This window comes from Canis lupus, chromosome 4 (genome assembly GCF_003254725.2).
Source record: "Canis lupus dingo isolate Sandy chromosome 4, ASM325472v2, whole genome shotgun sequence".
Taxonomy (NCBI): Eukaryota; Metazoa; Chordata; class Mammalia; order Carnivora; family Canidae; genus Canis; species Canis lupus.
Genome location: NC_064246.1, coordinates 1,868,746 through 1,890,053, shown reverse-complemented (window position 1 = coordinate 1,890,053; position 21,308 = coordinate 1,868,746). Strand labels below are relative to the sequence as shown.

Below are 21,308 nucleotides of genomic sequence, written 5' to 3'. Positions count from 1 at the left end.
AGGCTGCGGCTCTGATTCAAGTCCTTCACCCCCACCACCCCTGCCCAAAATCATGCTCATAAAATGTGTTACGGTCTTTAACTTTGGACAATACTATCTAAGGTTTGAGCTTCCAGGGTGGTTCCTAGCAGAAATTCCCTAAGTGTGACGATTTCTGTTGTGTTCTGCATTCTTTATGAAGGCTTGTTAGATTGTAAGGGGAAAAAAAAAGTTGCAGTATGAGTTCTAACTCCCCTAGACTCTAATGTGGAACTATCTATACAGGCATCACCTCACTACTTCCAGAACCTGTCCGGTGATCCTCTTTTTATGACCTAATAAAGGTATGTTTATAGGCTTTAAGAATTATGTCATTTCCTCTCAGACAAATCTGTTTTTGCCTAAAGTCTGAGAAGACCTATGTTGGGAGATAACAGCATTTGAGGACGTGCTTTAGAAGGTGACAGTTTGAAGTCATGTTTTCAGCCTTGTTTCACTGAAGAAGAAGGTAGCTTCCATTTTAATCAGTTTTGCTATTTCCAGGGACTCTTTTTTTTAAAGATTTTATTTATTTATTCATAGAAACAGAGAGAGAGAGAGAGGGAGAAACACAGGCAGAGGGAGAAGCAGGCATCATACAGAGAGTCTGATGTGGGACTCGTCCAGGGTCTCCAGGATCACGCCCTGGGCTGCAGGCGGCGCTAAACCACTGCCCCACCGGGGCTGCCCCTCCAGTGACTCTTTAAAAGAGAAGGCTCTGGAAATCCTTAGCCATAATTTATCAATTGGTTTGGGTGCTGCCAATTGATTTCTCCTTACAGAGTTCTTCTTGTCCTGTAAATTTGTATACCAACTCTGCAGTTACTTCTTCTAAGTCATCCCACACTTCTTGGCTGCTGGCAACTTTCATCACTTTGCTCTAGGGATCATTTGTTTGTGTCTTTATCATTTCCCCTTAATGTAGCACAGTGACAGTTTGCTCAAACAATATTCTTCATTTGTTAGTTAAATTTTCCATTTTTGCCTGGAATTCACTTGCATCTCTAGGAATTAGCATAATGCCTAAGAAAACCAGATCAGTGGGAGGAACTCAATGATTTTATGAATTGTTTGTATGAAGAAATTAATTGTGAGGAGGACCATAACAACATCATCATGTAACTTTGTAGTAAATATTTAATGGGTGGCTCTTAGAGAAAATTAAGGAGTCAGAAAATAGGAATTTCTAATGTAGAAGTCAAGTAAGAACTAATACTGACTGGTAGGGTTTGATTTTTTCTTCCCTCAACAACTTGTTAACTCTTTATTTTAGATGTTTTAACTGCCTCTATTTCTATTCTTAAACCATATCTTACTAAGGGCAGCCTTACTCACATTTTTTTTAATTTTTTATTTCTTTGTTTTTGTCCATACCAGTTGCCTTAACATTCCTATTGCAAATGCTGGGACTAGAATCTGTGTCTTGCTTATTACTGACAGATGCTTCATATTCAGAGGTCTGATTTTGAGATTTTATTTTATTTTATTTTATTTTTTATTTATTCACGAGAGACACAGAGAGAGAGAGAGAGAGAAGCAGAGACACAGGCAGAGGGAGAAGCAGGCTCCATGCAGGAAGCCCAATGTGGGACTCGATCCTGGGTCTCCAGGATCATGCCCTGGGCTGAAGGCAGCGCTAAACCGCTGAGTCACCCCGGTGCCCAGAGGTCTGATTTTGTATCTAAACATTCCTGTCAATTGAAAAGACTAAGGCTGAATTGTCTAGGTAGAATTATAACACATGTTGTAGTTGTTATAAAACTGATCTCTGTGGAGGCACATGAAACATTATGGTTGTGAAAAAGACAAGACCATCTGTATTCACTGAATTGATGTAATTACCCCAGGAATGTTCTATGAAGTCTGTCCTGTATTCCAGCAACACTATTATCTTCTTTTTGTTTGACATAGATGCCTTTATTGTTGACCTTTAGATGGCATTCTCAAAAACTAGATACGTGTCAAATAATTACTGAAACTTACTCTGGATTTAGTATCTGTACATGTTCTTGAATCTTTATTTCAACTTCCCCATCAAAATAACCATAATATATATAATGTTAAAACCCCAGTGGTCTAATAGGTAAGGTATATATGGTAGATGTTAATATCCAGGGTGCAAAATAGTGCATGTTTTTATTTTTTCTCTGTAGATCTACCTATTTTGAGCTTTAAGAAGTTTTCTCTCCATGGATACGTTTCTTACACTGAGTCCTATTCTAAATGCTTACTACATACTAATGCATTTAATGGTCATAAAGGATCCAAAGGATATGTAAGTGTAACCTTTATGCTGTAAATGGGGAAAGGAAACACAAAGAGATGAGAAAACCTGACGAAGTATACCCAATTAGGAAGCCCCAGGGGCCTGCAGCCTCCTGCACTAGCATCCTTGTATTATCACATCTTAGATTGGCTTTAAAAAATGTATATTCACATTATCCATTCTCTTGAATCATATCCTCCACCATTTTTAAAATTTTCCTGGTGAAGAATTTTGATTTTTATTTTGACTCACTTTATGTGGAAGCTTCCCCATGGAAATTTATCATTTTATTTATCTTTTTCATTCTCCAAATTTCATCTGTGTCCCTTATTTCATTTTTTTGTGTAAGAGAAAGGCGTTTAGGTTACAGGTATATAAGGCTCGAGTTGTAAATGTGGATAGGAAAATATTTCCCATTTAAATGTTTATATAAGAATTGATACTAATTTCTTTTTTCTCTATAGCAGCATACTTACTTATTGTGCCCTTTTCTGGTATTGTCATATTGGTAACCTGTACTAGTAACTCATAATCATTTTAATATGGATAGAGTGATGTAGTATAGACATCTTGGCGCTAGACTGATTTACCAACTTTGTACCCACAGGATCATTGACAACTTGGCATTCTTTTACACAATAACAACCACATTGGCCATATTTCTTATAAAAATTCTTTCTTTCCCTGTTGGCCCATTTTTGTGATCTTTATCAACCTTTATTTCTTTATCATCCAACTCAATCACTCCTGCATTTCAAAGAGAGAAATTTAAACAAAGCATTATGTTTGCAGGAATAGCTAATAGGCATTTGCATAGCTCTATAATGCTGCAAACATTTTTAAAAGATTTTATTTATTTATTTATTATTTATTTATTTATTTATTTATTTATTTATTTATTTGAGAAAGAGAGAGAGCACGAGTGGTGGGAAAGGACTGAGGAAGAGGGAGAAGCATACTCAGTGCTGAGTGTGGAGCCCAACTCGGGGCTCTATCTCAGGACTCTGGGACCATGATCTGGGCTAAAAGGCAGTCACTTAACTGACTGAACCACCCAACTGCCCCTGCTGCAAGCATTTCAACATACATTTCTCTCTCATTTCACTGAAGCTTGTGAAGTTTCTAGATAGATAATGTTATTTCAGTCTGCACTGACAAGATGGAGAGCCAAACTGTATAAATGACTTAATGTCATATAGTTAATAAAAGGTTAGAATTAGAATGCAAGCCCAAATAATCTGCCTCTATGTCACATCATATGGTTCTTCATATTTCCTTCTTAACAAGTAATCAAATATAAGAAGACTTTATTGTTGCATAATGCTAAAAAAAATAGTTGCAATAATTTGAGTTTATGTAACAGTTCATCCCCTTGAAGTGATAGGTAAATAGAGAAAACAAATGGAAATGGTTTCCAGGTAGCAGGGTCTTTGGAATCAGCTAGTCCAAACATATCATGTTTCACAGATACACACACACACACACACACACACACACACACACACACGTGCACCCGTCAACAACACTGATGATTCAGAAGAGTGTATATTTTTGAACAACTGCAATTTGGCAAACGCTACACAATTTTTCCCAAAGAAGAAAGTTAATTAATACTCATTGAAGAAACAAATGAGGAAAAATATTCCTCAGGACTCGAAGATATTTCTGAGTTAATTTAACCTTAAGATAACAGTCTGGGTTGACCAAGTTACTCCAGGTCCGTTTAAATGGCTTATATATCAGAGTATATTTAAACCTGAATCTACTTATGACTGAAATGAATACCAACAATAGAATTCTAGTCACCACATATAGTTTTACAAGTAAGAACCAATTATGCAGTTTTATTTCAAACATCTCTGGAGCTTGAATCACTTTCGTCAGATTCAGAGGAACAGTTAACTTTTGTTAGAGGAAGTGACCAAGACAGGCTACCCTGATGTGACTGGAGAGCACAAAATCCTCAGAAACCTTCTAATCTTAATATTGAGAGCTTTCCACTGCTGCAAAAACTATCATTTTTTATATCATTAAATGGATCTGAAGACTTGCAGAACAAATTCATACATGCAGATGTTTTCTTAAAGGTAATATACAAATAATTATCTCCAGTTGATATGATTATGAATGTTGTAAATTAAGTCCATTCATTATAAATTCCAGGACCACAAAGAACAGTGGAGAAAAAAGCTTTCGATGGGCGGTTGTAGTTTATCATCAAAATTCTGGCTTGGATTTGCCTCCTCAAACAAACTGAGCAAGACCTACAAGGCTCTGGGCAACCAGACACATTTGATCTCAGGTATCAGTGAGAAAGGGGATATGGTCATGATGAAAAGATCCAGGAAATACATGTAGGTGATGACATAATCCTATTTTATCTAGCTCAGCTGTGGCTTTATGTGTATTTTTTTTCCTCTGGTAAAGATGTGCTATATAAACTTATGTAGATTGAAAACTTGTGGTTTTCATTATTTGCAAATAATGCAGAAGGTCAATAACCACAGTAAATTATAATTTTCCTGAATCACATGGTTCGTCATGGGACTGAGACATTGAGAGTGACTCAAGAGGGATCCAGGTGGTCAGTCACATTTTTGTGTTTGGGTGGTCACTATTTCCCTTCATCATCTTGTAAGCAATGATTCTTTGGAGATGGTATTTAGACAGTAGTCAAGATAAAAAAAAAAAAGTTGAAGAGAGGAATGATTCTTAGCTGGTACACAGAAGCATGAGATCAATTAAAAAGATGATGCTCAGTGGTGATACAGATCTGCTTTGTGAACTAAACCAAAATATGCTCCATAATGAAAGAATAATTTTCAAAAATCCAAAGCATTGTGGTCAAGGCTGTTTGCTGAAAGTTAAGCAACATGTTTTCTTTTGGTAATAGACTATGTGTAGAAGCACAGAACAATTGGAAGAAATTTAGCTGCATGCAAGTCAGAGATCTGAAGAAAGACTGGAGATATTCTAGGGCAAACATCTGATTTTTTTCTATTCTTATATCAAGCTATATCATGTAGGATGTCTTTTTTCACAATACATCCATTTGTAAAGATGAATGCAAATATGTAGATGAATAATAATTTTTATTTTATCTTGAGCTGGAATAGCTCAATAGCTTTGGTCATAAAGATATTCATAATATTGTCCCTTGGAGTATTTAATTCAATGGATTGGGCACTGCTTCGAAAAATCAGAAGCTCATTCTACTCTTCTTGTCTGCTAAGTTGGCAAGCACACCCTGAATGATGTTCTCAATGCAACATTATATCCTAAGGGAGGAAAGTAATGCTGTAAGAAAGGAGATGCCACATTATGAATTGCAATACATAGAAGTCATTGCAATCCTAATTATTACCTTGACTAATTTCACAGAAAATAAGCTGAGCATCTCTCTGTGTAGAAGCTTCAATTCAGTAATTATTAAATCATATGAATTTGGAAAAGTAAATAAAATCCCCTTTCAGTCAGAGTAAAACGATGCTCAGATAAAAGGAAAATCATCTACTAAATTAATAATAAGATTAGTTATGCCAAATGCAAAACCCTAAAGTATCTGCAAATATGACACCTTCTAAATATGAAATGAAAGGCTAAGCAATCCCTAAGTGGCCTGGGCTCTTTCTGTTTCTCACTGCAATTTTAATTAACACAATTCCTTGTTATTGTCTGCCTTAGGAAGAGAGAAAGTTTACTTTATAAGCTCTCCTACCCTAATTTGCAACATATGAAAAGTTTTACTGGATAGAAGTAAACCCCTTAAAGAATTCTTTTTTTTTTTTTTTTTTTTTAAGATTTGCTTCATTTATTCATGAAAAACACAGAGAAGAGGCAGAGACACAGGCAGAGGGAGAAGCAGGCTCCGTGCAGGGAACCCGATGCGGGACTCGATCCCAGAACTCCAGGAACATGCCCTGAGTCAAAGGCAGATGCTCAGCTGCTGAGCCACCCAGTAATCCCCATTTAAAGAATTCATCCCACTTTTAAAAACTTACTTACTGCTTTGGCCACTGAGACTTTTATTCACTGACATTTGATCAATGGTATTTAATTTATTCTTCTCCTTGGAAACATATTTTTAAAAAGTTTACATAAAATTAGTTTTTAGGTGTGATCACCAGTGAAATATAGTATGCTTTTTTTTTTTACTTAAAATACAAAATAAAGATTAGTAAAGCAAATGCAATATGGTTTTCTCCATCATCTCTATTGTCTTATACATTTATGTATATGTTTATTTAAATATATAGTTTGTTACTTAAACTCTTCTTCCCTTTGCCTACCCCCTGGAATTTGGGTATAATTAATAAGTAAGGGGAAAAAATTTCTCTTTAAATTCATTTTTAGGGGTGCATGGGTGGCTCAGTCAGTTAAGTGTCTGCCTTTGGCTTGGGTCATGACCCCAGAATCCCGGGATCAAGCCCTGCATCAGGCTCCCTGCTCAGTCGAGAGCCTGCTTCTCCTTCTGCCCCTCACCCACTCATGCACTTTTTTCTCTTTTTATCAAATAAATAAAATATTTTAAAAACATAAATTCTTTTTCAAAATTTAAGGCTAAATAACAAATGCATGAAATTAAATAGGTATTTTTTTTGTACTTTAACACAATATCACTTAATCTAGGGATATTTTCTCAATGGGAAATAATGATTTCTTAATTTTTAAACAAATGTTCTTGAAATCCCTCCACATGTCAATTTTTAGAAATAAGAATAATTTAAAAAATAGTCCTACTTACTTTTTATTAGATGGTTGATTCCCATAATGTCCAAAAGCTCTATATCGTTTCTCCAGTTCTGAGTGCTCTAGTTACATATTGCATGAGAATTAAAAGCACAGGTTGGAATTCTGTCTGTACCATGCACACTAGTGGGCAAGTTCTTTCCCTCACTTCTCTTTAATTCCACACCTGCAGCCTCCCCAAAGGTCATGATGTTGCTACCAGGACTCTTTTCATGGTCTGTTTGGTGCTCATTCTGTCTTCATCACCCTCTTCAAAGTTTATTAGACTTTCACTGTTGCCTAGTTTCATAATAATGCTAACATTTCATGAATTTGTTTTATCAGCATGCAATTCTGGGTTCTAAGCTCTGTATTGTTATCCATTGCTGCGTAACAAATTATCCACCATGGTTAGCAGATTAGTACAATAAATGTTAGTGGTCTCACAGATTCTGTGAGTCAGGAGATGAGGAATTACTCAGCTGGAGGTTCTGGATCAGAGTTTCTCAGGGCTGCAGTCATCTGAGAGTTTGATTGGGATGGAGGATTGTTTTCTAAGTTCACACATATGTCTGGAGGCCAGGGGCTTCAGATCCTCACCAAATGCATCTTTCCATGGGGCTGCTTGAGTGCCCCCACAGCATAGCATCTAGCTTTCACCAAAGAAAGTAATCTGAGAGAAAGCAGAAAGATTGAGAGAGAGAGAGAGGGAGCCCAAGAGAAATCTGTAAACTTCTACAGCTCTACTACTTTGAAGGAATAAGAATCAAATAATTTGTGGACATATTTGAAAGCATTAGAGAAGGATTTAAAAAATGGTATGAACTTTAAGAAAGATAATTTGGCATATGTATGAAAAAATGAAATTTACTTTCTTTTGACCCACCATTCCACTTGCAAAAATTTTCACATGGAGATCATGAAAAAAATGGGAAAAATATATGTATTTCCACAATATATTACTATGTAAAAACTGAAAATTAGCATTTTAAGTATGGTCTTATTTAAATATGTATGGATTATACATATATACAGAAAGATTTCTGTAAGAAAATTTACAAATGTATTTACATTTATGAACTTTAAGGTATAAAAGGAAAATTTTAGATAATATTTTTACTTTTTCTTACACATTTCAAATTTTTTTTTCAAATTTTAAATTTTTAATGAGTGTTAACCATTATAGTCAGAAGATGAAACCAGTTTCATTTTGTCAAAAACAAAAATGAAATCAAAATGGCAAATAATTTGTATGGCTAGAATTAAAAGTTTTATGAATGTCAGTAAAATAATGCAGAGATAAAATAGTAAATTGTTATAACAAAGAATTAGTATTTCTAATTAATAAATAAAATTAATTAAAGGAAGGAATCAAGACTTAAACATAAATACAAATAAGCAAGTAAAAATATGTATAATCAAGGACTTGCAGGTTTTTAACATCAGTGAACATACAGGTCTTATTTTAATGATCAATCAGCAGCATGCAACAGAGTTTATAATGCCTTCCTCCTTGAAATTATGTTTTCCATTGATTCCTGATGCATAATATTCTTGTGGTTTTGGTTTTGTGTTTTCCTACCAAACTAGTAGTTCCTTTTTCTCACACGGGAGCATTTCTTTTTCTTTTTCTTTTCTTTTTTTTTTTTTTTTTTGCATTTTAAACAATATCAAGTTTCTCCAAAACCAATGCCTACAGTGGTGGGAAAGGAGATCTTAAGGGTTTAATTTATCCAAGAGGTAAAGAGGTGAAGGAGACAGGAGATTCATTTTTTTTAAAAGATTTTATTTATTCATGAAAGACACAGAGAGAGAGGCAGAGACATAGGCAGAAAGAGAAGCAGGTTCCATCCAGGGAGCCTGATGCAGGACTTGATCCTGGGACTCCAGCATCATGCCCTATGCCGAAGGCTGGCACTCAACCGCTGAGTCACCCAGGTGTCCCACTTCATTTATTTTTTTAAAGATTTTATTTATGTGTTCATTAGAGAAAGAGTGAAAGAGAGGGAGAGGGAGAAACAGATTCCTGCTGAGCAGGGAGCCAGACATAGGGCTCCATCCTACGACCCTGAGATCTTGACCTAGCCAAAGTCAGATGCTTAACTTACCAAGCCACCCAAGCACCCCAAGATAGGAGTTTTAAGCAGAATGGTTCAGGTTGGGTTCACTGTATAATTCTAAATTCAAGCAGTGTTCCCTTGGGCAAGTCACTTTCCTCACATGAGAAGTATTTGTTATAATGGTTGAGAAAATAGGTTTGAAAGACCAATTTTCAGACTTCATGTACCTCACAATTATTTTGAGATCCTAGGAAAAAGACATATTATTTGCTCTCATCACCCAGAGGTTCTGATTTAATATATTTGCAGTGTTGCCTGGGGATGTTTACCCTTGGCAGGCTTGGGCACGCAGATGGCTCTCCCTACGATTCTGTGCTATTCATGTGCCTGAAGGTCAAGTTTGTCCTGACTGGCAGAGCTATTTCAAAAGATGTAACTTAAATGGAGCTAACCCTCCACCTGGCAGGAGAGCCTGTTACAGCAGGGAATGAAGATTAGACAGAAAGGAAAGTGAATATGACAACTTCTTTTCCAGTTGAGGGTAGGTAGAGCAGAACAGAGGTAGATCTGTCAGCTCTGTTAACTGGGAAAAGAAGAAGGAAGCTAGTATATGTTATAAATTATCTATCTAGTCTACACTATATATATCTAGTATACTAGCTTACTGACTGTTAAGATTTATGAAAATCATTGATTCAAGGAGCCAGACTTTCTAAGCAAGAACAAGCAGAAACAATAGAAGACACCAAACACTTCACTTGTTGGAATTCTGAGATAGAGTTTATTCAATTTGCTTACTTATTTTAAAGATACAAATGAAAGTTATAAACTCAACCAAATGGATGTGTATATAAGCAGACAAGAAGGGGATGACAGAAGTAAGTAATAGAGAAAAGAAAATATTTCATTAAGGATGACTGAGGATTTTCCACTTAATTTAAAAAGCAAGCAGACAAATAAACAAAATCCAAAGCAGGGCAGACATAAATAAATCCACATGTAGAAATATCCCGGAGAAATAAGAGAATATATAAGACAAAAAAATTTAAGAGAGATTGTAGAAACCATGAAAACTTTAAGCCATTCAAAAGTTATGCAATTTAAAGATAGACTATTTATAATATAAGCATAAACAAAGATATATAGTGAACCTAGTATAACTTTGTTGAAATACACTGGCAGAGATTCTCTCTTTGAACAAACTCCTCTGAATCATCTTCTCAACTAGGGTCCAAATGGGCTTATAAAAAGGAAGAATAATTGTGAAAAAAACACAAATGATTTTATCCATTCCCCTCCTCCCCATTAAAAGACTGAAAATTCCTTTAGGTTATTTTTTTCTCTTGAAGGGTGTTTTCCATTTGCCTCTTCTTCATGGACATAGGAAGAGCAGAAGTACGAGGTATACCAGTAGACCCTTTTGTTGTGGGAGGCCTACACATGCTTGTTGACCCATTCACATACCATGCATTTTCTTATGACTGGATCAGGTTGTTTTGAGTAGGAAAAGCGGAAGTTGGGTTGATAAATTGGGGGAGGTGGAGCTTTAAAGAGTAACTCCTGGTGCTTCTATCTTTTCAAAGAGTTATGGCACAGCTATCAGTTGATAGTGAGGGTGGGAGGTAGGTTTGGAGATCTAAGAAGAAAAGAAATTATAAATATTTGTTGCAAAGTTCAGAGAATGCATAAATAATAACTACAATCTGTAGAGCACTAAAAACATCCAGAGCACTTATGCATGCTTTACACTGGTTTACTCAATAAACCTCACAACATAATTTGTGGCCAATTTTATTTTTATCATCCTTACTTCAAGATGAAAATATAGTATTAAGGTTGCATGGGTAACTCTTAAATAAATGCAGATCTGTTACCTTAGTCAATATACCGCACTGTGGTTTATTGTTGAGTATGCATTTGAGAATTGTGGTCATGAATTTTGAGGGACACTTGGCAGCATACTAATCCTTTTTTTCTTTTCAGCTGCTGTGCTTAGGTAGAGGTGCTGGTCAGAGTTGAGTTGTCTCCTGTGCAAGTACAGTGGAGACGTGGACTTAGAATGTTTGCCCGTGGATCCATGTGAGGCAAGTAAGAAAATGTGAGTATGGAGGGTAGGGCAGATACAGACATGCCTCTAGGGTTAATGCCATGGATGTCTCAGTGAAAACTTAGATGGAGGAGCACCTGGGATGTGTCAAAACAAGAAGTGGTGAACAGGAAGTAAAGGACTTAAAGTCAAGATCTCAAAAGCTTACAAAGATCTGTATAGATAAACCTTTGTAGAAAAAAGAACTTGTTAACATGTGAATTGTTTCCTTTCAGGAATATAATTATAGAAATTACATTATGTGAGTTTAATTGGATATTAACCACTGAAAACATTTGAGACTACTTTAACCTATTTGATTTTTTAAGTTTTTAATGTAATTTCTCAGGAGTATGATGAACATGACAGTGTCATAGAGAGATAATAGGAAGTTATAGTTTGCTTCATGTGAAGAGGCTTAGAAATTCTTTGTTTGAAGGAATCTACTCTGAGGTTTTAATCAGCAATGTTGAAAAAGATTCATGCACAAAAAATGTCAAAAGATGATGTGTAACTCATAAATAAGAGCAATCTCAAATGGTCAAATTCAGGCAAGAGTTACAAAAAGTTACCCAAAGACAGAATAGGACAATGTTATTAAAAATCAGATTGTGGCTTAAATTTCATTTTAGAGGAAAGACTTAATGCTAAGTAATGAGAATACAAACATATATTTTCTAAATAAAATTTATTATTTTGATGACATAATGCAAGATAAACTATGAACACTTAGATCAGGATAAATTATTCCAGCAGTTAAAGATTAGAGCTTCTTGTGTTGCAAGCAACTCCTTAATGTGGATGCATGTTATTTTCTTTCTCAAAATGTAGTCTTAATATTTTCTAATGTCTTATCATCTTCCAGAATATTTAGGATTGAGTATACATTTAACATTTGTGAATTTAGACATATAAAAGAAGCCAAAATATAAATATCATTGTGTAAAATGCACTGTCTATATATCACACAATGACTATTAATATCAATATTTTGATCATACATGCTGTGTGCTATTTTGAAATCTTTTACCCATGCCATGCCCTAGTAATATCTTCCTTAGTTGTATTCATACACAAAATAAATATTAATTATTGCTAGCCTTGTAAATATCTGATTAGAATATCTGTCTACTACTGGGGCTCCTGGAAGGCTCAGTCAGTTGAGTGTCCTACTCTTGCTTTTGGCTCAGGTCATGATCTCAGCTCAGGTCATGATCTCAGGGAGATCGAACACAGTGTGAGATCTGCTTGAGGATTCTCTCTCTCCCTCTGCCTCTACACACACACACATACACACACTCTCTCTTTCTAAAATAAACACATCTTTAAAAAAAAAGAAAGAAAAGGAAAATGTCTACATCTGAACATATGGTTTAACCATCATGCTTTTTGTTATTTGTTAGGCATTGTGTCACTCTTGCCTACAATTTTAATATAGCATAAATTATGGCAGAGATGAAACAAATGAATAAGTCAGCGATTCAAATTTATTAACTTCTATTGTTAAGGGAGCTGTTAGATCAGAATTTCAGCATGCTCCGATATAAAATGACTGATATGTAAGGAGGAAACTAGTGTTTGAAATCCTGAAGTTGATTAATACAATAAAAACTTTTACTGTTGATGACTGTATTGCTTAACAATAACAACAAAACCTTAAATTGCCTTTATTTCACTCATTTTTTAAAATTGTGATATAGGGGATCCCTGGGTGGCGCAGCGGTTTGGCGCCTGCCTTTAGCCCAGGGCGCGATCCTGGAGACCCGGGATCGAATCCCACGTCAGGCTCCCGGTGCATGGAGCCTGCTTCTCCCTCTGCCTGTGTCTCTGCCTCTCTCTCTCTCTCTCTCTCTCTGATTATCATAAATAAATAAAAATTAAAAAAAATTGTGATATAAATGGCATATATACAATATTCTATTTCTGTTGTACAAACTAATGATTTGGTATAGGCATCTATTGGCAAATGATCACCACAGTAAGTCCAGTTAACATCCATCACCATACTCTCACACATTTTTGTTTTATTTTGTTTTTGGTGAGAACTTTTATGATCTACTCTTTCAGCAACTTTCAAATATATGATACAATATCATTAGGTATAGTTACATGGTGCTGAATGTTCTATCACCAGAATTTTATTCATCTTGTAACTAGGAGTTTGTATTTTATGACCACTTTTTTAAAATTAAATTTTCTCTACTTAAAATAGTCCCAAGTGTTCTATTAATTTCCAAAATACCAGTCTTTGCAATGAATTCTCAGAAACAGTTTTCAAGAGTACTCATGACCTTGTAAGTTTGTATAACTTTCAAATAGCTAATCAGATGCTATTTGGCAAGGCAGGTTTTTTTCTTAATCTAGCTCAAGATATTATATACCTAATTATTACATTTCTATGTGGTGTATTTCTGATTGAGAGGTACATACTTACAAATGTCTAGCTGTGTGAAAAATCACTCAGACTCCTGGTTGGGAGATACATATTTATTTTACCCTGGATTCTTGTGCTCAGCATGCCTGCCACTCAGTTCCCAGGTGTTTGGAAAAATACTGTGGGGAATTTTATTTTCCCTTTATCTACTCCATAAATTCAGGATGTTGATCTTTTGGTATTGTATACATATTATTTACTAACATGTACATGAAGATTAGCCAGTCACAATAATAGGAGTATTCTGCTCTATATGCTGAGGGGATTATATTTTCTGATTAAAAATAAAAATAGTCTGATTTAAAATGCCATTGAGAGAAATCTTTTTTTAAATTTTATTTATATGTTCATGAGAGACTCGAAGAGAGGCAGAGACACAGGCAGGACTCGATCCCAGGACGCCAGGATCATGCCCTGAGCCAAAGGCAGGCATTCAACTACTTAGCCACTCAGTCGTCCTAAGATACATCTTTTAAATTGAACTGTGGCTTTCTCAGAGAGGGGATGAATCACGAGGTCTTCAGAACATAGCTCTTGTTACATGTGAACATTGGGGCAAAACCTTTCCTGACTTTTGAAATTTTTATACAGCCTCATTGACTATGACTTCATATGTCACTTATTTAATTTTTTCTTTGAATTTCCAGATACAAACCTCTGATAATAAGCCTCCTCCTCAAAGGCTAGAACTCTAGCCCGCCTTGTTGAAGGGGCTCAGAGGATAACTTCAGGGGTAGAAATATCACAGGTTTGTAGGGTTTGGGCACCTGTACAATTTCTTTAATACTTAACAGGTTTAGTGGGTTTTCAGGAAATTCATTTCCAGTAGTAATATAGTAAATCAAGTTATTTACCAGTTGAAAACAACTCATTGTTTTTCTTTTTTTCTAAGATTTTATTTATGAGAGATGTAGAAACACAGGCAGAGGGAGAAGTAGGCTCCATGCAGAGAGCCCGATATGGGACTCAATCCCAAGACTCCGGGATCACGACCTGAGCCAAAGGCAGACACTCAACCACTGAGCCACCCCGGCATCCTGAAAACAACTCATTGTTAAATGCTGATAAAAGCATTAGCAAGTAAACTTGTTTGGCTAGTAAGTCATCATGATTGAGCTTGAGGAACCCCCAGAAGGGGAAAGTCGTTGAGCTGAATTTGCCAACCTGACAGCTGGCGGCTTTTGAGGTCTCCCTAGAGGCAGAGCTACTCAGTGGAACTTGTCCATGATGAAGATGGTATTAGGAGACCCTTGTCTCTCCACCTAGTAATCCAAGAACTATGCCTTTAAAGGTAAAAGAGAACCAAACTAAATCTATCTCATTAACGTCCTCCAGGCAACTAAGAGAAAAATTGCCCTGGTACTGGACAGGACACAAGGAAAAGATCTACCCAGTGAACTCCTATTTGAATTCATATCACCTGGGTTTTGCATGGCCTTAGGTAACTATCAGAAACAAATGTAAATCCTCATTGGAAGAATACAAATAGGGACACCTGGGTGGCTCAGTGGTTGAGCATCTGCCTTTGGTTCAGGGCATGATCCTGGAGTTCCAGAATCGAGTCCCATGTGGGGCTCCCTGCATGGAGCCTGCTTCTCCCTCTGCCTGTATCTCTGCCTCTCTCTGTGTCTCTTATGAATAAATAAATAAAATCTTAAAAAAAAAAAAAAAAGAAGAAGAAAAAGGAGGTTAGACAGTGTAGATGTTGGTTGGGCCAGTTGGGTCTGCTAGCTATGCCATCCTCCCCCCAGAAACTGGGGATCAGAGGCTCCTTTGCTGATGGGTTATCTTCCAAAGGAATGGTTTTTAGGTTCTTGAGAGAAACTGGTGAGTGGTGGGAAATACAGCCCAGAGAGACAAAGAATTCACAATTGCAGGTCCTTTATAGAAAGTGCTCTAACAAGCAGTGGTCAGAGGGGCCTATCCTTGGGTGTCGGCTAGAACAAACAATAAATTCTTTGGGCAACCTTGAGCTTTCTCACTTTGGGTGAAAGGTTAAGAGGGGCAGGATCATGTGCAACCTTAAGCTATTGGAAACTATGTCTTACTTTTCAGTCTTTTTATGTGGAAGGAAGTGAATGCATAAAAGAATTTTTTTTTCACAAATCATTTTTCATTTTTATAAGCCCATGTTGGACCCTAGTTGAGAAGATGATTCAGAGAAGTTTGGTTAGAGTTTGTTCAAAGAGAGAACCTCTGCCAGCGTATTTCAAAAAGTTATACTAGGTTCACTATATATCTTTGCTTATGTTTATATTATAAAGTCTATCTTTAAATTATATAACTTATGAAGGATCTTTGATGGTTTCTAAGACCTCTCTCAAAATGTTTTGTCTTTTGGGGTGCCAGAGTGGCACAGTCAGTTGAGTGTCCAACTCTTGATTTCAGCTTAGGTTGTGATCTCAAGGTCGTGAGATTGAACCCCATGTCAGTCTCCAAGCTCAGCACAGAGTCTGCTTGAGATTTCTTCCCTCTCCCTCCCCCCTCCCAGGCTCTCTCTTTTTGTAAAATAAATATATAAATCTTAAAATTTTTTTTGTCTTTTATATTGTCTTATTTCACCAGGACGTTTCTACATGTGGATTTCTTCATATCTGCCCTGCTTTGGATTTTCTTTGTCTGCTTTTTAATGAAGTGCAAAATCCTCAGTCATCGTTGGTGAAATATTTTCTTTTCTCTAGTATCTCTGTCATCTCCTTCTCATCTGCTTATATACACATTCATTTGGTGGAGTTATAATTTTCATTTGCATCTTAAACAAATTGAATAAACTCTATCTCAGAATTCCAGCAAGTGAAGTGTTTGGTGTCTTCTGTTGTTTCTGCTGTTCTTGCTTAGAGTGTCTGGCTCCTTGAATCAATTATTTTCATAAATCTTCAGAGCCAGAAAGCTAGGACATATTTTGCAGGCTTTTAGAGTCGTGAATTTTTATTATAAGATGTTGATGGTTACCTATAACTAAAAATATTAAGGTTTTTACAAATGCAAAACCTATGAATAACTGACGTATGTGTATATGTGTATACATACATGTGTTTATAGTGGAACAGGATTTCAGACCTGCTTCCAAAATAAAAATCCAAATTTAACATTTAAATTAATTTATAGCATAGATGTTAAGAACATAAGAGAAAACTCTTTTGCTTGGGAGTTGTATAATTTGCAAACCCTTTTACTCTGATAGTCCTTAAGCTATTAAAATAATTATACCCACGTTGTTGATGATAAAATCAAAGCTCATGGAGGTTTAGTGTTTATCTATGCACAATGACATGGATGATCAAACCTGTCATTGCATAGCAAACCAGCTCGTCTATACAAGAGAACTGCATTGGTTGTAGCAGTGAAGCTGTTGATAGTCTATTTAATCAGAGGGGTGCTTTCTCCTTCTGGGATATTTGTCAATTTTCATCCCAAATTGTCAGGAAATTATAAGATAATTTAGCCTTCTAAATATTGAATGAGTCTTGTGTACCTTGCTCAAACTGTGTTAGTAAAGAGACCTTTTGTGTCTGTAACTGAGATCACTTACAAGGTCTCTCCCCCAATGGCTCTACTCTGCTCTTCTTCCAATGCATCACCTCAGGTTGCTCTGTCTCCTAGGAATTGCACTGAAGTCATTTTCCCTACCTGGTTTCTTACCATAATTGTTTTCTAGCACTGGTACTGTCAGGAGTCATTTCAGATGTCAAGGGAAGCATACAGATGATAAATGCATAGATCTCCAATCTGTCACCTTGTCACCTGTAGCAGGGCTATTACAAGGGAGACCTGTGAGCAGGTCTGACGATCCATTCCAACCAGTAAGAACATATAGATTAATCAAGTAGATGCTGAAAAGGAAATAGTTTTGGCCATGAATAAGTGAGAGATGTTTTTGTGAAAGTATTTAATAATGCCCTAGAGATGTTTTATTGGCACAATTTTATTTTTTATTTTATTTTTTTAAAATTTTATTTATTCATTCATGAGAGACATAGGAGGAGAGAGGCAGAGACTTAGGCAGAGGGAGAAGTAGGCTCCATGCAGGGAGCCCCATGTGGGCCTCCATCCCAGAACTCTAGGATCACACCCTGAGCCAAAGGCAATCGCTTAACCACTGAGCCACCCAGGCTTCCCTATTGGCACAATTTTAATAAGTCAGAAGCTCAGCTTCTTAAACTGGTATTTGTTCACAGTAAAAATGTATTATATTGTATATCCTTGAATTTATAGTTTATTGGGTCTATCTTCTTTTTTCTTTTTAAAGATTTTATTTATTTATTCATGAGAGACACACAGAGAGAAAGAGAGAGGCAGAGACATAGGCAGAGACAGAAGCAGGCTCCATGCAGGGAGCTCGAGGTGGGACTTGATCCTGGGTCTCCAGGATCACACCCTTTGCCGAAGGCGGCGCTAAACCACTGAGCCACCCAGGCTGCCCCTCTCTCTTCCTTTCTGAGGAAAGTCTTAAAATGTTGACAGAAACCTCTGATCACAGCAATTTACATAAGAGAAAAATAAATATTCTCCAGTTTTATTTAGGGACTCCTTAATTAAATCGTATTTGATAAAGTCGACTTGAAAACCAGAAATTCTTGAAATGTTAATGTTATTGTTTTACATGTGTCTTTTTCTAATGGATTGTATTTTTGAGAGGTTTTAGGTTTACAAAAAATTGAGAGAAAGGTACAGAAATTACTCACATATTCCTGCTCCCACACATGCATAACCTCCCTGAATAGTATATTTTTTGTAACAAGGATGAACCTACTTTAATGCTCTTAATCATTCATTGCCTGTAGTTTATCTTTAGGTTCACACGTGGTGTTATACATTCTGTGAGTTTGGACAAAGCATGATGACTTAGGTCGCACATGACCTGTGTCATCTATGTCCCTCATGATCTCTCACTCTGCAGGTTTTGGGTGAACATAAGTTTTCAACTTCTTGGGGCAAATGCCAAGAAATGTGACTTCTGTATTGTATGGTAAGAATATGTTTAGTTTTGTAAGAAACCACCAAACTGTCTTCCAAAGTGGCTGTAACATTTTGCATTCCCCACCAGCAACATATGAGAGCTCCTGCTGTTCCATATACTTTCTGGTATTTGGTGTTATCATTGTTCTAGATTTTGGGCATTCAAATGGGTATGTAGTAGAATCTCATTTTTAAATTTTCATTTCCCTTATGACATATGATGGGGAACATCTTTACATATGCTTATTTGCCATCTGTATATCTTCTTGCTGAAGTACCTGCTAAGATCTTTGGCCCATTTTTTAATTGAATTGTTTGTTTTCTGATTGTTGAGGTTTAAGAATTCTTTGTATATTTTTGATAATGGTCCCATTACCAGATATGTCTTTTGCAAATATTTTCCTTCATTCTGTGGCTTGTCTTTTCTTTCTCTTGATAATATCTTTTGCACAGCAACTTTTAATTTTAATGAACTCCAGCTTGTCAATTATGTCTTTCATAGATGGATCATTATCTTTGTTGTATCTGAAAAGGCATCTTCATCCCTATAGTCATCTCTGTTTTCCTTATGATATCTTCTAGGAGTTTTATAATTTGTTTTTTATACTTCGGACTGTGATCCATTTATGTTAATTTTTGTTAAGGGTATGAGATCTGTATACTTATTTTTTTGCATGCAGATCTGCAGTTGTTCCTACACCATTTGTTGAAGAGATTATCTTTGCTGCGTTGTATTGTTTTTACTTCTTTGTCAGAGATTAGTAGTTTATATTTATGGGAGTGTATTTCTTTATTCTACTCCAGTGACCTATTTGTCTCTTCATTTGCTATTACCCCTTGTTTGATTATTTGATTACTCTATTCAATTATTGGCAAACTAGAATTATTATTATCCTAATACTTCAATTGTTAGCTGACTTAACCTTGGAGATTGCAAAAGTTTGCTGTACTTTTTTCTTTTTTTTTTCTGAGAGAGAGAAAATGTGTCTGCAAGTAAGGGTGATGGGGAAGACACAGGGAGGGGGAAAGAGAATCCAGAGCAGGCTCCATACTCAGTACAGAGCCTAACATGGGGCTCAATCTCACAACCCTGAGATCATGACCTGAGCCAAAATCAGGAGTCAGATGCTTAACCAACTAAAACACCTAGGCACCCCTCTACCCTCTTTTTTGTGTATGACAAAGATGCCTTAAAGTATTTAGCAAAAAGCTTTGCATAGAGGAGGTTGATACCTTCATACTGGAGTTGGAGACATCAGGTGGAAGTGCATGTTAACATTTAATACCCAGATTATTTGGTTATTTCTGGGTGTTTCCCTTCTCTTTATAGCAGTAAGTAACCTCACTGGCTTGTAGACCAGGTAAAAATTTGAACTAAGGTACAGGCCCTCAAGAAATGCCACTGACTCCTTTATTATTATTATTTTTTTTTATGATAGGCACACAGTGAGGGAGAGAGGCAGAGACACAGGCAGAGGGAGAAGCAGGCTCCATGCACCGGGAGCCCGACGTGGGATTCGATCCCTGGTCTCCTGGGCCAAAGGCAGGTGCCAAACCGCTGCGCCACCCAGGGATCCCTAACTGACTCCTTTAATCTAGACCAATGACGAAGGTCAGGTCTCAGCATGGTGCAACAGCAGAAGTACTATTCCTGCTTGTCTCAACCATGCTATGAAGGCACATATCATGAGCTGTGTCTTTCCACAATGTCAGCTTTATTCAGTTATAACATTAACACAATTGTAAAGCATGTTCAGGATTTCAAACTCGTTATTTTGCTAAGTATTTAACTTGGCTTCATCCACATCACACAAAGCAAAGCACAATACAAACTCACACGACAAACAAGGTACAACAAGGGGTAAGTTAACAAACCAAATACAAAGTCAGTCTATGGGTGTGAAGTTGAGATGAGGATTTAGTCCCATTGGGCTAGCTCTCAGAGTGTCCTGCTTATTATCTTCAAGCAGCAGAGGATCTCTGTTCTGTTCAGAGATGGATTGGGCAGAGCCTTTGGTGGCAGTTGCCTTTCTGATGCACTCAGACATGGAAGGGTAAGCATCCGGAGATTCTAATGGTGTGCTGGAAAAGTCCTCCCCTTTTAAAGGAGTTTAATCAGTTTTGGGCAAAAGCTTCTGCTTCTGCTACTCATTGATACTGGGTGTCATCAGCCTGTGCTGCTATTGTCAATATCTGGTCTTAGGTCCAATGCCCTTATCTGCTTACATTACTGCTTGCCATGAGAGATTCCATCTTGCTCTCTGCACTGCTACAAGAGAAAAAAATATATTCACCAAAATAACTGCAAATTCTAGCTGAGATCCTGGGAAGTATCTAGAGTGTGTGCTGATTGAGGTGCAGTGATGAAATATCTGGGGTTTTATGGACATGGGGGGTCTTTTTAAAGATTTTAACTTCCCAAGAAGGAAATGTGGAGATAGCAGTAATGCACTGCCAAAATGGTTTCTTAAAGCTTGTGAAGAAAGTCTACAAAAATGAGATGCAGGTACTAGGAGTCCTGTAGCAGAGTACTGAGAGAGGGGTGAAAATGCTCAAAAATTGAGGTGTGTTAGAATAGATTTATTAAGTCATATCAGAGAACTTTCTAGATAATTATTTTTCCCAGAGGCTCAGAATAAGCTTACTCAATAAAGCATTAAGGAATTCTCTAGCATGGAGAGAATATTACTGTTAAGAATCTCAGAGATAACTATATTCTGTAGGTCAGGATTTCTGATGGGAGATTTTTCAATGAAA

General features: G+C 36.5%; 1 long non-coding RNA gene across 3 annotated transcripts; it reads left to right on the top strand.

Annotated features, from left to right (window-relative positions):
* Positions 1-359: 359 nt before the first annotated feature.
* LOC112660850 (uncharacterized) lies at positions 360-20,303 on the top strand. 3 transcript variants are annotated; one of them, XR_007410085.1, is made up of 5 exons: positions 360-487; positions 2,172-2,293; positions 4,448-4,586; positions 11,056-11,170; positions 19,991-20,303. It is a non-coding gene; the product is annotated as an uncharacterized LOC112660850 (long non-coding RNA). The 3 variants fall into 3 exon arrangements; XR_003137258.3 differs by lacking the exon at positions 2,172-2,293 and having other exon boundaries at positions 366-487; XR_007410086.1 differs by lacking the exons at positions 2,172-2,293; positions 4,448-4,586 and having other exon boundaries at positions 372-487.
* Positions 20,304-21,308: the final 1,005 nt, after the last annotated feature.